The sequence below is a fragment of the Cinclus cinclus genome, chromosome 2 (genome assembly GCF_963662255.1).
Source record: "Cinclus cinclus chromosome 2, bCinCin1.1, whole genome shotgun sequence".
Taxonomy (NCBI): Eukaryota; Metazoa; Chordata; class Aves; order Passeriformes; family Cinclidae; genus Cinclus; species Cinclus cinclus.
The window spans coordinates 102594053-102609005 of record NC_085047.1 but is presented as its reverse complement, the minus strand read 5'-3'; the positions used below and the strand labels follow the sequence as shown (position 1 = coordinate 102609005).

Below are 14953 nucleotides of genomic sequence, written 5' to 3'. Positions count from 1 at the left end.
GATTTCATTAGCTTGCTTTTTCCCATTTTCTTCTTCTCTCTGCCTCTGACCTCACAGTGGAAGGATATTTGTCTTTTATAATAACTAAGCTGATTATTTGACCATATTGATCAGTTTTCCAAACATGCAGAGAGAATGGTTTGGAATAGTAAATATGCTATTCTCTAGCCCTGTCATTCCACTCTCCAGTGATATCAAGCCACTGCAGACATTTTATTTAATTTTCTTCTTTTTTTCTGTGTCATGTCGCATCTATGAACACTTACATAAACCCATGCCTCTAGAGAGTGGGGGATCTCAATGCACAAAATCCTGGAGTTTCTCTCTGGATGCTTTTTTATGTGGTGTCTGAACTGAAGAAATGGTGCTTAACAAACAGTCACTTTACAGATCCTTTTCTGCTTTGCAGACCTCATTGCAGTCTGACTTGTGGGGTTTCTTCATCTGTTTTCAACACAGTTGAAAAAAATTAAATTCAGGATGTATGGAGTCAGGGTCTTTGCTGTAGAGTTCTGAAAACAGTGAGGTTTCCTTTCTGCTCTACCACATAAAGCAGTAACTTTATTTTACTCCAGATGTTCTGAAGCAGATGTCTGTTGTCATCTTTCTTTTAGTCAGCAATAACAAAGTCAGCCTCACCTTTTTGCCCACTGATGGCTTCTGCTAGAGTGTTACCTGGAATTCAAATCACCAGGCTTAAATGACCACTTAGTGAGCCCTGCTGACTAGGAGGCATCAAAGAGAAACATATGGAATGCTTCAGAAATTATTATCATGGCTTTGCTTTGCTATCAGATTACAGAGTTTCTTTTAATTTATTTATAATGAATTGTTTTGCAGGTTTTCTTTTTGTGCTGGAAAGCATTAGGCAGCATTTATTCTTCCCAATTATCTAAACTCAAAGAGAGAAGATTGGTACTTTTAAGGAAACAGACGGGTATCACAGTACTTCCTACAACCACAGATGCATTATTATAAAATAATGTATCTTGTTGAAATCACTAAAACAAAAAGTGATATAGATTCCCAGCATAAAAAGTCTGTCACTAGACTAGTCTGGTTTTCCACAGTTAGATCCATAGGAGTGTTGAAGACTCATAATTTTAACTCATGCTAAATTTGTTTTCAATTGAAAACCACACATTGGTGAGAATATGTGGGAGTGGCTGGAGTAATAAGTGAGTGACAGAAGAATGGGAGAGAAATCTCATTAAAAAAATGTAAAATGCATTACAATAGTCTTAAAAGCACAAAGATGAGATAGCCCTTGAGAGGTGCTAAGGCAAAAGGGGATGGACCAAATGAGCTAAGAGGGAAGTTCCTACAAGAGGCGGTGTACAGGTGCACACATGTGTGACAATGAGTATGTGAGGAAGCTGTTAGTCTTATATTTGTCTTAAAATGCTAAGACTAAATTTTGTGGAAAGGTGTAGAATCAGTAAATAAGAATTCAATATTGCCATAATCACAGTATCCACAGATAAAAGGGATAAGAGTATAGCAGATTTCTCTCTTCTATTCAGTTGAATTATAAAAGTCCCTTTGTCAAGATCGTAAAATCAAGATCATTAAATATTTCTGTAATACAAAGAGCAAACTTTTTTTTTTTGGTCACGACCTTTGCACACTCTGTTTCATGTTCTCACTGTTTTGATGGATGTTGAGATCTTGAATCACAAGCTGGTCAGAACTTCCCAATAGGTCTCTGTGAAGATAATTTGAATATCTGTGGTTTCTTTGAAATAGCTAAAGAATATTTTGAACAGTATTATCACAAGTGACCTCCCTAATCACATGGAGAACATGCTGGAAAGGTTTATTTAAGCGCTGAAGAAAGTCCGTAGAGGCTGATGACTTATAGGTCAGAATGGTATGGGGAGATATAGGGGGAAGGATGTCATTATACAAAACTGATAACCAAAAAAAATTGCCAATTATTTGGAAAATATACATTATGAGATAGAGTCCAAATATATCTTAGTTAAAATGCACCTGAAAGGCTGAAGAAAAGCAGAAACTTCATATACATCTGTACCAAAAATTTCTGGAAAATGTTTTTTCTTTCCTTCTTTCCCCCAGTAAAGCATATACCCTTGTAAATACCTAGAAAAGGTTTTATTTATTAATAAGGCAAAATAAAAGTGAGCAAATGGTAGTCCTTTAATTCCTTCATGCAGAATAATGAAAAAACCCTGAAAATATTAGTCATAATTGTAAAAGAAGGTAAAAGCTTGATCTTCAAGGTTATAAACTAATAGAACTGGTACCTTTGCTTTGCAAAAAAAGGAGTCTAAGAAAAATATACCTTTGGGAAAAAAGAGAATAAAAAGCAAAATACAGTAATTTTACTTGTTAACTTAATTTTACTTGTTTACAGTTAAGGCAATGGTTGTGCATTTTGATGATTAAATATATTCATAAGGTTAAAATTATGAATAGTAAGAGGCCATGAGATTGACAATATAGATTACTTTTTATTGTAAAACATTTGTGTTCCTTAGGTATTTTTTTACAGTGTCTTCAAAATACTCCTGACAGCTTTTGGGTATGGGCAAGAACACTGGTAATGACTGCACCCTGCAGCTGAAGGACAGTGGCAAACAGGTCCTTTATCATGCTCAAATATTCATTTTGAAGATTGTATTTGTAATAACTACAGTTTCTTCTAAGCAGACGAAGATTCATGTGGCATTTTCAACTGTCATCGTGAAAATTTTACAGGACTGTTTATTCCAGCCCTCTTAGATATAGCTATTGTAAGCTACTTTTCTACAAATTTATTAATAGCTTCGATAAATTGTGACAAAATGCATAAGGTTCTGAAGATTTCACTGGCACACAGAAAATCATCTGTATGAAGAATCAATAGAAATAGCTACATAATTTCAAAGCAAGTATGTCAAGCACACACTGGCAGCTGTGCCATCATTCAAAAGCAGTTTTACTTGCAAGGATGTAAACAACATTTCATTTTAGTGCATTAATCTACCTGAGCTGTTGGCAGTAAAGGCCACTTTGTTCCCAGGAGTGAAAATGGTCTGGATAAATAAAATTAGCTGCTTCAAAAATAACTGCAAATTTGAAAAGCTGGCAGCAACAGAAAGAACCTCACCTGAACCCTTATTATCAATGGATAGCATTGGTATCAGTGGCAATTCTGCTAATTCTGAATTTATAAGGTGATTTTGATGATGCTATTCAAATAGTATTGATAAAGTTACTGCATTGGTAACATGAAAGGCATAACAGGATAATTACTAGTGAAAAACTTACATGGCCATTTATCTGGTCTGGATATTTAATTAGGTATTTAATGACAACCCAATTTGTAGAGCTTAATTTTGTGCTGGGGGCAAAGAAAGATCCACACACCTAGTTTTAAAAATAAGCATAATGACAATCACTTCTTACAAACCTCGTATTTGCTTTTTTGGTGTTTTTGTTAATAATTTATTGTAAGATTTGCAAGTCTTGTGGTTCAAAATGCTGTACATTTAGCCGCTTCCTGCCCTGAAGCATATGCAGTTGAGTGATAAGACAGACTAGTAAGTACAGGTGAGTAGAAGAGTATAAAGAAACAATTCAATGAGATTCACTCTTGGTAGTCTCTTTCATCATGTCCTTTGCTCAGTGTTGCAGTGGTGCTCTGTGTGTCTGTCCCTGTAAGAGCATGGAATCTGGCCTTATGCAGAGTATTTAATACTGCCCAATCCTCAGGGCAGCCACGAGGCAGTTAATTTAACCCTGACTGTATTTATAGGCAGTTACTGGAGCCTGGCCCTTTTGCCAAAACAATTCTGCTTTTCTCTCTTACAACATCTTTAAATGCTCATCCTGGTGCAGGAGGTAATTGTCCAGAGCACTTTCTTTAGCTGAGCCATTGGCAAGGCAAACTCATCTAGGCAGGGTTGTGAAGGAAAACAGCTGCTCTAGCGGATGCAGGAGGCTCCTAAAGGGATAAAATAGTAAGTGCTATGTTAAAGAATCTTGCCAGTGAACTGAGGCCTTGAGCAGGGGAAGGAGCAGGATGCAGACAGTGTGATAGAGAAGGACACTTGCTGATACTCAGTTGAACATTTCGCTGGGCTGGGGGGTCACTAGGGTTGCCAGAATTTTTTTTCTGTGGGGTTTTATTAATTGCCGAATTTTTCTGTACACCTTTAATTACAAACACCACACATGTATTTTACAAACATTGGCTATAGAAATATGTGAAGGAATGAAAAACTAAATTTTTCTTTAAATATGAGCTAATGGGTAGGTGTCACTACTTCTTCCTTATTAAGATGAAGTCTTCACTGTTTTCCCCTCTATGGGTAAAAACAAACCAACAGAGTGATAATATTTGAGGTCATTAAAGATACACCTAATTGGCAAGAAGACAGAATTTTTCCAAGCAGAATGTGGTAACTTAAGACTGTCTCCTTCAAAATAAAGTTTAAGATTGTCTCTTTCTTCCTATGAAAGAAAGGAAAAAATTAGTCGCATTTCATGATAGCCAGGTAATTTTGTTCTTCCTTGATTGTCAACTGAAGTCAAGCTTTTAGCTCAATTTTAATAATAAGTTTAATAATATAACCATGCAAAAAAAAAAAAAATAGGTTGTGCAGGGGAAAGTTTGATCTGGTTTAATAAAATAAAAAGATGTCTTTCTGTCAGGGCAACACAATGGACTTTTGTTGACACTGAATATTTGGTCATGCAGATGCCCCTTTTTGGGGTTTTAATACAAGACATATTGCACATTTGTAACTTCTGCAGCAATCTTGTATACAGAAACTGAAAGGAATACAGTAAGTAAGCATTTAATAATGCCCAGCTTTAAGAAGTCTTTTATGATACCTTTAAGAAAGCTTTTATGATGCTTTGTGTTTAAAGAGGAGCATGTAAGTAATAAAGGCACTTACTTCTTGCCTCTGGAAATAGGTGTTTCTCTCAGAAAGAATAATACCATAAAGGCTCCTGAGATACCATGAATTATTCATCACTGGCCAGACCTAATAGCTGTACCTAATCTGCTTTCTGTGTTCCTTGCCCCCTACCCTTCCCTTGGCACCAGTTTTTCCCCCAGGACATCCTGCCTCCTCCTCTGATTGGGAAACCTGCTTGTATCACGCTGCTGATTCCATACAAGAAATTATTTTGCACATTGTGCATGCTGAGGGTGCATTTTACGTGAGGGATGGAAGGTGACTGCTAAAATGGATGGTTCTCCTGCCCTTTCACCTTGCATCTGGCAACCAGAGGACATCCAGGGGAGTGTGAGCAGGGATGGGTGATGGAGGAGTGGGGCTGTCCCAGCAGCTTGCTGAGCGGTTGGTGTAGCAGTAGGGTCGTTTTCCATGACCTGAAACTTTCCCCTATAGGTCTTGACTAGTAGGAATCAGAAGGTTTGGATTTTTTCTGGGTTTCAGCCATGGGGCCATGAGGGATGGCAGCTGGGGTAGGTCCTGCATAATGAGCCCTGTTTGACATACCTCCAATGTGTACAGCAAGTGCCTGGGGTGAAACTTGTGGCATTGCACAGAAGCATGAATGCTTCCTCAAATGAGTGATATAAAGCAGTTATATAAAACTTGGGGGCACAAGTACATAAATGCTCATTTTCTGAAATTATGTTATATACTCAGTAAATGATGGGAAATAGACTCTGAGTATCTCCTCTTTGTTTAAATGCCTATAAATAATTTTGTAACATTTACTGATATCTTGCACCATTTCCCTGCTGCCATGATTAGTAGTGGGGCAATAAGGTCTCTGTAAAGACAAAGCCTAACAATGTTTATTCAGGAACCAGGTGCAGCTTACTTTTCATAGGTATCTTTAGAAATATTACTGGAACGCAAAAGTTTGAGCTAAGCACTTAAATAAGCTGTTAAGTCTGTGATTAGCCCAAGGAGAGTGGAACAGCCAGCACTGAAATGCTGATCTCATTAGTATATTAAAATTTTATTTTTTAAAGTACACGCTGAAGTTCCCTTTTGCTGTTCTTGTTACCACCAACTGTGGTGTTACAACAGTGACTTCTAAAGAAGGGGATTATTTTGCTTGTGGGAAGTCCCCAGTTTGAATTTTGACAAATGTAAGTTCATGCCAAGCTATGTAGGTGAAGTGGCAGGATCTGTCATGCATGCAATGCTTCAAGATTCGCATCATAGGAAAGGCGTTTTGTTTGTAAGTATGTTTAACACAGCCAAGCTAATCTAAAAAGGTGACATATTTTGAGATAAAAAAGGAAAGAATCTTTTTTTCTGCTTAGGAAAGATATTGCTGAAATGCTGAGGTGTCTGGAAAACTGTGATTATTGCTCACAGTGTGAGCTTTAGATTCAGTGCTTAGCTTCATCCTTTCTTTTATTCTGAATGTTGGATTCACCTGCTGGTTTGAGGGTATTATCTGAAGTCCAGCCTTTTCAGGGCAGGGAAAGCTATTTCAAGGGGAAGTAAAAATGTACATACAGTGCAAAGTAATTAGTAATTGTAATTAGGAAGCTGGTCCTAAGATGTCTTCAATCTAAGTAGTAATAGCATTAAATAATCTTTCAAATGTTTTGTTCTATGTTTTTATAATCTTTCTAAATACAGAAAATGTAATTATGTAAATATTTTATCTTGGCTCATCAGAGGCATAAATTATGTCTGTTACTAGTACCACCTTTCATGTTTGTGTTGACTAATTTAGTTTTAATTTGAGTATTGGAGTGTTAGAGTTTTATGATGTGGAACATATTTATTTCTCCATGATAGTTCTGCTGACTGAACATTGCAACTGAAGTGAATCCTCAGAAGAGATTGTTTTGTTCAATAAGCAACTTCATTCTTCCTGTTTGTACAAATATTTCATCAAAGCTTTTTAGCCTCATTACTGATTAAACTATTAGTCACAGAATGTAAAGTCAAAAGATTAGACCTTGCCTGGAACAGATTTAACAGGAAAAAAATAATCTGCTCTGTTAGATCCTTTGCTCTAATGTTCTGGGTATTGCTGGTCATTCATTATTCTCAGCCAGTTTCTTTTTTGCAGGGTTCAATAACCTGGGCCAAATTTTGAGCAGACTTTGTGTTCTGGAGAGGTGTCTTGTGCCTTTCAGTAAAAACTCCAGCCTCGAAAGAGCAGTGTAACCAGAGCTGAAATAATGTCTAATTTCTGACTGTCCCTCCTGTTTCCTTCCATACAGGGTTGACATGAGGATTTCTTAGAAGAGTCTTTTGAGCTTGCGGATAAATAAAAATTTTCCTGTTTAACTCCTTAGGCTTTGAAAAATGCAACTGGCATTATCAGATGTAAGGTTCTGTATGACTTGGGCATGAGAACTAACAGGAGCTGGAAATGATCCATGCAGGACTTGGGGCTCCTGGGGTGTGTTAAAGATTTGAGCAGGACAAACCTCTGGGTTAGGGGCCAAACAGAAGTTAGGGGCCAGACTGGGAGGTTTCCTTTAATGCTTTTCTTTCAATGTTCCATAATCTACGTGTATTTGCAAGAAGTGTGTAAAGGGAAAATGGGTTTTCTCCAGGGCTGTTTCAGAAGACAAATTTACTGTCTACTGTGCTCTTATCTATCTTGTATTAGGTAGTTGTTGAGAGATTAATTCTGTCTTAGTGACAGATTTTAAAATTATGTTTCTGCCTAGGAGTACTTTATTATTAACCAGATTATTTAAATCATAGCTATTTTCTTTAACAGAATTTAACAAATTTTGCACTTTTTTGTACACTAATGTCTCAATCCCAGTAACAAAGCTTATAGTTAGTAACAAACCTTGATCATTTGGAGAAGTCCTAGGTAGCACAATGTGACTGTAATGTAAGAGATGCTTTCCTTCATTCATTCAGTTGTTTTCTAACTCTTAAAAAATTATTTTGGATCAAACTTGGATTTTGATCTGTCTTGGTTTCAGGACCATGACACTGAATGTAATAAGAATTTCTAAAGAAACATATTTTAATATTATTAAAATGCCTTTTTCACCCTGGTTTAACATGACTTTTTTGTTTCCCCCAAATGCTGAGTTGTATTAATGAAGATCTGATGTGTTTTTAATGATGATTTGAAAATCACAGAGCCCATCCAGTGGCCTTCTCTGGTGTTTGTGGGAGTTGGGACTTTACCCCAGAGCTACAATCAAGCCTGGAGGCCCCACAGGTGCCCTGTGAGGGTGGGCTGAATGGCAGAGGGTTTGTCCTCCAGAATTGTCTTTCTGTGGGGCCTTTAATCCTCAAATTCAGAAGCCTTTATATGTTTCGTGTATCTCTTTGTGTATTATGGTTGATGTCTTGAAAAGTTCAACAGACACATTTCGTTTGCATTAAAGGTGGTTTGCTTTTCTTTAAATGTTGGCTAGCTGTTGTCAAAAGACTTCTGGAGAGATGCTTACAATGGGGTTAACAGGAATTTAATAGGGGGCTGCCAGCACAGCAGAGCTGACACATGAAAGCTCCCAGTGCAAGCATAAGAGGAATTCATGGCTTTCTGAATAATGCCATTTTTCCAGCTCAACATTCTTCTTGGTGAGAACCAAGTTTAGAATGGCAGAAGGAAAGCAGAGATTTAATGAATACAAATGCCAACTGCTGGGATTTATTATCATTAGTAGTAGTAGTAGTAGTAGTAGTAGTAGTATTTTGTAAGGAAGTATATCTTCTGGTTGAGATTTCCAGAAAAATAATACTTTCTTCAGCCCTTCTCCATTATGGTGTATCTTAGAACAGATACTACAATATAAGATTCACATACACTTTTCTGGGGGCCTGCTTTTTCTTATTCTTAGTGTTGCTTCCTATCTTAGCTGTAATGATGAAATCTGTGTGATTGTATGTTTATGAACCAAAAGCTTTTGATCAAAGACCTGAAAAATTGAGCAGTTGTGGGTTGATGTCTAAGCTATAGCTTCATATTTTAGCAGTATTGCAAAGTACCATCATATTCAGAGGGTCAGACTGTGCAGCAATCAGCTCCCTCAGAAAAACAGAAGTCCTATTTACAGATGAGAAGCTTGCCCTTTTTTAGATGTATTTCTTCAAGAGTTTATACAGCTGCAGTTCAAGTCATGGATAGGAGAGAAGATAATTGCATAGCTTATTACTCATTTTGTGACCTTGGGGAATATAAAAAAACCTCTAATTTACTTACTGACAAAAGCCTTCCTGTTCACTAGTTCACTAGGGGCAGCTTGAAAGATAGGTTAGGGAGGGTAGAGATGAACTTGGGCCATGGCACTCCCTGAAGCTGTCAGTCCTTCCAAACGTAGCAAGAGATCAGGGGAGTGGATGCTGCCTTGAAGGCCTGGCTGCTTTGGAGGAAAAGGCAGGAAACATCTTTGCCCCTAAAAATTAAGTGGAAAGCATGACTGCAGCAGTGGATACCTGCTTCCTCTGAGACTTCCTTGTATTTTGGTAAAGCTGCAGAAATTGCTCAGCTGTTGGTAGATTCCCAGTATCAGATGGCTGTTAATGCTGGCGGGAGCAATCTTGATGTACTTGCATCTGGCTGCAGTGATGATTGAGATACAAGTCCAATGGGCTTCTGAACGCATTATAATAGAGCCTATATATATAAAAAATAGAGCTATAATAAAGTAGCTACAGGTTTTTATTTAAGTGTTTAAGAAGAGTCTCATAGCATGCAGTAACTCTCCTGTAAATTGTTTCGAGAAAAAAAAAAGAGTAAAAAAGAAAGGGTAGAATAATGCATAGTACTTGGAAGAAAACATACACTGGAGCATGTCTGACATTTAAATTATAGTAATCTTGCATGCTTTATTGACTCTTGGTAAAATAATGAAAAAACTCCAAATAATAGAGTTTTATTATAAGTATGTCCACAACCAGAAGTGCTGCTTTCCATTTTCAATGCAAAATATTGGTTTCCTTCATGTTCCTTTTATCTGGATCAAGCCTAGAGTGCAAATAGCAGCGTGGGCTAGAAAAAAAGCCATCTCTAATAACCAAGTCTGTTTTTTCAGGAGAGCTTTATATGAAATAAAAACCCCTCTGTCTTTGGGGAGTATGAAACTCCTGCCTCCTTGGAGCAGAGGGAAAGGCTGTGAAGCTATAAGCATCTTCAGCAGGGAGAGTTCAGTCGTGTTTGCATAATGGGGTGATCAGTCACTGCCAGGCTTGTAGCTGGTACAGGGCTTGGCATGAGAGACACATCACCTGCTAGGTATGAACTTGAGTCTTTCAGTTTCACGGTCTTGAATTTGGTGTCAGGTACTAAAGGGGACTGACAGCTCTGCCTTATCCTCCTCCACTGTCACGTCCTTTACCATCCAAGAACACAAGGACGGTGTTTGACTGAAGGGAAGTTTGTGTTGTTGGCTGGTGAGCAGCTGCAGTCCTGCACTGGGGAGATGACACGAGCCAGTGTTGTGTCAGTGGTGTCTGTCTGGGTAAAGCTGCTTCTGTGCACAGAGCGGAGTATCTGTCAGACTGCAGAGCAGGAGGTGCTTTATGCTGGGCTTTTTGTTCAACCTCCACCATCTTCTGCTTTTTTCCTGTTGAATTGAGAGCACAGTGTTTGCTCTAATACAGAGCAGTAGTTCTGCTGCTAAAAAACCTTTAATGTAGGATGCTGTGTGCTTAAAAGACCAAGCAATGCCATGATTCTTTCACCCAGAAGAGGAGCAATCATGACTGTACCATTTTATGACTTTTCTTTGTCATTATGAGAGTGGTTGCAGGATCACTGCAGTTGCTTGAAGGTGACTAAGCCATGATCTTATGCTGTCAACCCTACTTCTGTATCTCACTGTATTTCACTTCCATTCAGTAACAGTGTCAGAAATCCAGTGCTCCGACAGGAAACTTTCTCTGCCTATGTTAAAATATCTCTACATGGTTTTGGCTGGTCTCTCTACTCACGGATCTCTCTTCCCCCACTCCTCTGTCCCTACTCTTTTAGTCACCACCGACATAAGTTTCAGAGCAGAACTGTGGTTTTGCCTTTCTTGTTTTACCATTGGTTTGGGTTTGTATTTTATTTTCTTTTTTGATGTTCCCTTCTGAGAGAAAAGTCTGTTTTCTCCAGATGATTCTCTCTTCCAATTTTATTCACAGCTTGCATGTCTCACTTCTAATTCCATGAAGAAGGGTTCTCTTATTCTTCACGTCAAGAAAAGACCGGATGTTTTTAGTTCACTTGTGTATATTCCTAAATTTTTTGGCAACATGTTGACAAAAGGTAGCTATATTCTGATTTCCTAGTAGTTTGCACTGCTCTCAGACTTTTCCCTTTCGTCTGACTTATTTAGGTGTTCCAGCCCAGGCTGACATTTTAGTACCTTTTATTTTGTGTAATAATTATTTCTTTAAAAGTTTAAACATCTCAAAAATTCCTCAATACTTTAGTCTTCCCCTTCGCTGTGTTTTGTCCAGTTTTTGCTCAAATATTTAGCACTAAATGAATGTCGCTAGTAAATCTCGTGTATTAAATTTTTTATCCTTTATTTGGGAACTGCTGAGCTTGGAATTAGAATGGTTGTCGAATGGATGTGACAGCTGGAATCACACCCTGCCTTCCCTGGGGCAGGCCCAGCAGGCAGACAGGATTCATGCCATGGAGAATTCCCTGTGCTCGCTCTGCCTGGCCGAAGTGACAAAGGGGCAGTGGCAGCAAGTTCCTGCCCAGCACAGCAGGAGCATCTCCTCTGTGACTGTCCCCCCTGTCCAGGTGTCCTGGCATAGTCGGTGTGACTGTGACTTGGCTGTCCCACCTTACAAGCCATAGGCCTCGAGCTGTGCCAGGGGAGTTTTAGATTAGATACTAGGAAGCATTTTGTTACCAAGGACTAGTCAAGCACTGGAACAGGCTGCCCAGGGAAGTGGTTGAGTCTCCATCCCTGGAGGTATATAGAAGACAGGTAGATGTGGCACTTAGGGACATGGTTCAGAGGTGGACTTGGCAGTGCTGGGATAACAGATGGATTTGATGATCTTAGAGGTCATTTTCATCCTAAACTATTTTATGATTTTACTTCACAAGAAATGAGGATAAAACTAAGATTTGCATTTTAATGAGAAAATACCAAAATCTCCCTCAAGATAATTTTAATTCCTCTGTTTCATGAATCTGCCTCTGCTTGAACAACCAAAGTAGATTTGGCAACGTGAATCAGCAGTGGATTTCTCTAACGTCATTGATTGCACTGTCACTTAAATGAGAACATGGGTGTACTCTCCAAAATAAGCTTTGGTAGGAGCTGATTTTTACAGTAGCTAAATGTTGATCCAGCTGCCACTTAACCTGATGAATTTCAGTATCTGGAGTATCTTTTTTGCCATGTCTTAGTCCTTCAGTTTTGCAAATATTTTGAGAGGTTTGGTTTTTTTTTTTAAAGGAAACCAAAATGCGTTTCTAGTTCTTGGGATATATTTTCTTCATAGAACTTTGGGGATATTTCATCATCTGATTTTTATTTATTTGTTATATGAGTCTGACAGGATAACATGGAGATAAAGCAGAGATCCATTTGGTTTGTTAATAAATTTTGGGTTATTAATAAAGATTTGTCTGGATTGCTTGACAGCTTTTCTATAAAATTTGCATTTTGAAATTGCAGCAATTTTGCTGTACTTGAACACATGAGCACAAAATATGTTAAAAAAGACAATATGGTTAAGATTGCATGGCTGATGGCAATCTGGAAGAATTGGAGTGGGTTTTGCTCAGTGTTCACAAGCAGACACATTGTTTTAATCATGCTTTCTTGCTTGTGCTTCATAGCCCTTCCTTTTGTCAGTACTTGTGGAAGCTTGTGCAGCTGTAACTCAGGTGTGCTTGTGTGCTGCTGTGTCCCACAATTAAGACCTACTTTCTGCCAGTACCTTAGGGTAGCTTCCAGAGGTTGCTGAGGCAATGCAAGCCTGCAGTTGTGGGTAGCAGCAGAGCACCACCATGGAGATTCTTCACCAGATTTCATCAGTAGCTTTTAACTTCTGAAATCTCTTTATTTTTTTCCTCAGTGACCCATGAGCCTCCTCTTGCAAGTGAAGTAAATGAGAAAATTAAAGAGAAGCTGCCTAAAGAGATTTACTTACTGTATGAAAATGCGCCATGGTGACTGGCTACATAAGCCTGAGTGACAAGCTGGAGAGGGAAAAAAAGCAAACCTGCAGCTGTTTGGGATTTATGAATGTGTGACACAAACACCAGATTCATGAAAACAAATGAGCTTTAAAAGAAGTATAGAGGAAAAAATTCACATGTATTAATAAAATGAAGAAGGAGGAGTAATATTTGTGTTTCCTAAGAGCATAAAAAATCCTACCTAAAAAGCATATATGTGATGTCTTGTGCTGTTCAGTTAGGATTATTTGCTAGCACTAAGCTATGCAATCAGTCCAAGCTTTTCGTCTCTGGATGCTTGAATTATTCTTAATATTTTTCAAAATCTAAATTGGGTCATAAATGTTTAGGCAATTTCAGATTAGCAGTGCAGGGGATGGAGGGCATTATAAAACACACCATGTGATAGAACAGTTGAGTGCACTGATTATTAGGCTGTGCAAGTAGATAGAGCCAAGTGGGAGAGCGCCTTCACAGCAGGAATGAGGAGTGCTGGCTCTGCAGCAAGAAGAGAACCCTGCACAGTGCCTGCCCATGCCATGCATGACTGGCTGATTATCCTGGTCCTCCCTGGAGCCCTTGACAGCCCTGTGGGTACTCAGCAGATGTTTTGAAAACGTCATGTGGTCAAGAATCAGCCCTGGTCACTAACAAAAGTCTTACAGAGCTGGTAAATACCTCCTAAATGACTGTGGGAAGGCCTAGAAAATATCCTCCCTGGTGGAGGCCACCCTGTTGAAGAGAAGGGAGAATACAGAAAAGCAAAGATTAGGCATGAGAAAAGATTATCAAAAAAAGCATAAGAGGATTGTTTCATGCCTGCATTACATCAGAGAAAAATACTGAGATAGGAGGGGGGGAAAAGCCAAATGCACCAAAACAGACATGATGTAAGAAACCAGGCTCTTTAGCTGGTGTGTTTTGTTAGCACATACTCAGGAGACCAGGACTAAATAAGCTAAATAAAGAGTCTAGAAAAGAAAAGTAACAAAAACCACCCCCAAAGCATAAAAGCAGTCTTTAATGCTAGTCTGTTTTCTCTGAAATATCATCCAGTGTTTGTCTATTGTAACTTACAGAAAAATACCAACAAGCACAGTCATTGTGAACAATATTTTTAAGACTTGGTATTAAGTACACCTCACTACGTTAACCTGCATTGTTCTGTCATCTATTTAGCAGCTGAAATAAAAGATTTTATGGAAATCAGGAAAGGTTGGCCAGCCTGATGTTGAGCCAACTGCAAAAAGTGGCTGAAGTGGTTTTAAGATTGAGCAGACAATGGGCGACTTTCCTATAATTGTGTTTTGGAAAACAGCTGAGCTGTTTCAGCTTGAGCTTTCAGGGAAAAAGAATGTGGAAAATCTCAACAGGAAGTGTTCTGTGTAGCAAACACACACACACAAAACTGAATATGGAGCACTGATAGGGAAAAATTTCAACCTTCTTTAAAATGTTGAGGCTTCTGTTACTATTAGTATTCATAACAAAAATAACTGTACTATTTTTTATCATTTAGACTCACTGATGTTACTTATTCACTTATTTATCTGTACATTGTTTTGCCATACACTCTGCATTGTATTGCTCAGAAATGCTGCAGAAAAAGGTGATGCCTAATATTAATCAGGTGTACAAAGTTTTTTTGAAAGTATGGGAAATAAGTATGGGAAATGTTTTATCTTCTGTTGTATGGTGTTTAATTAAGTTATTATCTTTCTGCAGAATGAAGTCAGAGAGACATAGGGTCATGCGTGCTCAAAATGCTGACTTGTTTAATAGATCAAATGGTGAACTAGCATTTTGTTTTAGACACAGACAAGGTCTTAAGCTCTTACAGCATGTTCATTGTTGTTTCCTAGCTGCTCCATGTGATATGGAATGCAGG

At 38.3% G+C, this 14953-nt stretch overlaps 1 protein-coding gene across 1 annotated transcript in view; it reads left to right on the top strand.

The window, feature by feature from the left end:
* SH3KBP1 (SH3 domain containing kinase binding protein 1) overlaps positions 1 to 14953 on the top strand; it is a 184876-nt gene that overhangs the window by 134777 nt on the left and 35146 nt on the right. The window lies entirely within an intron of this gene.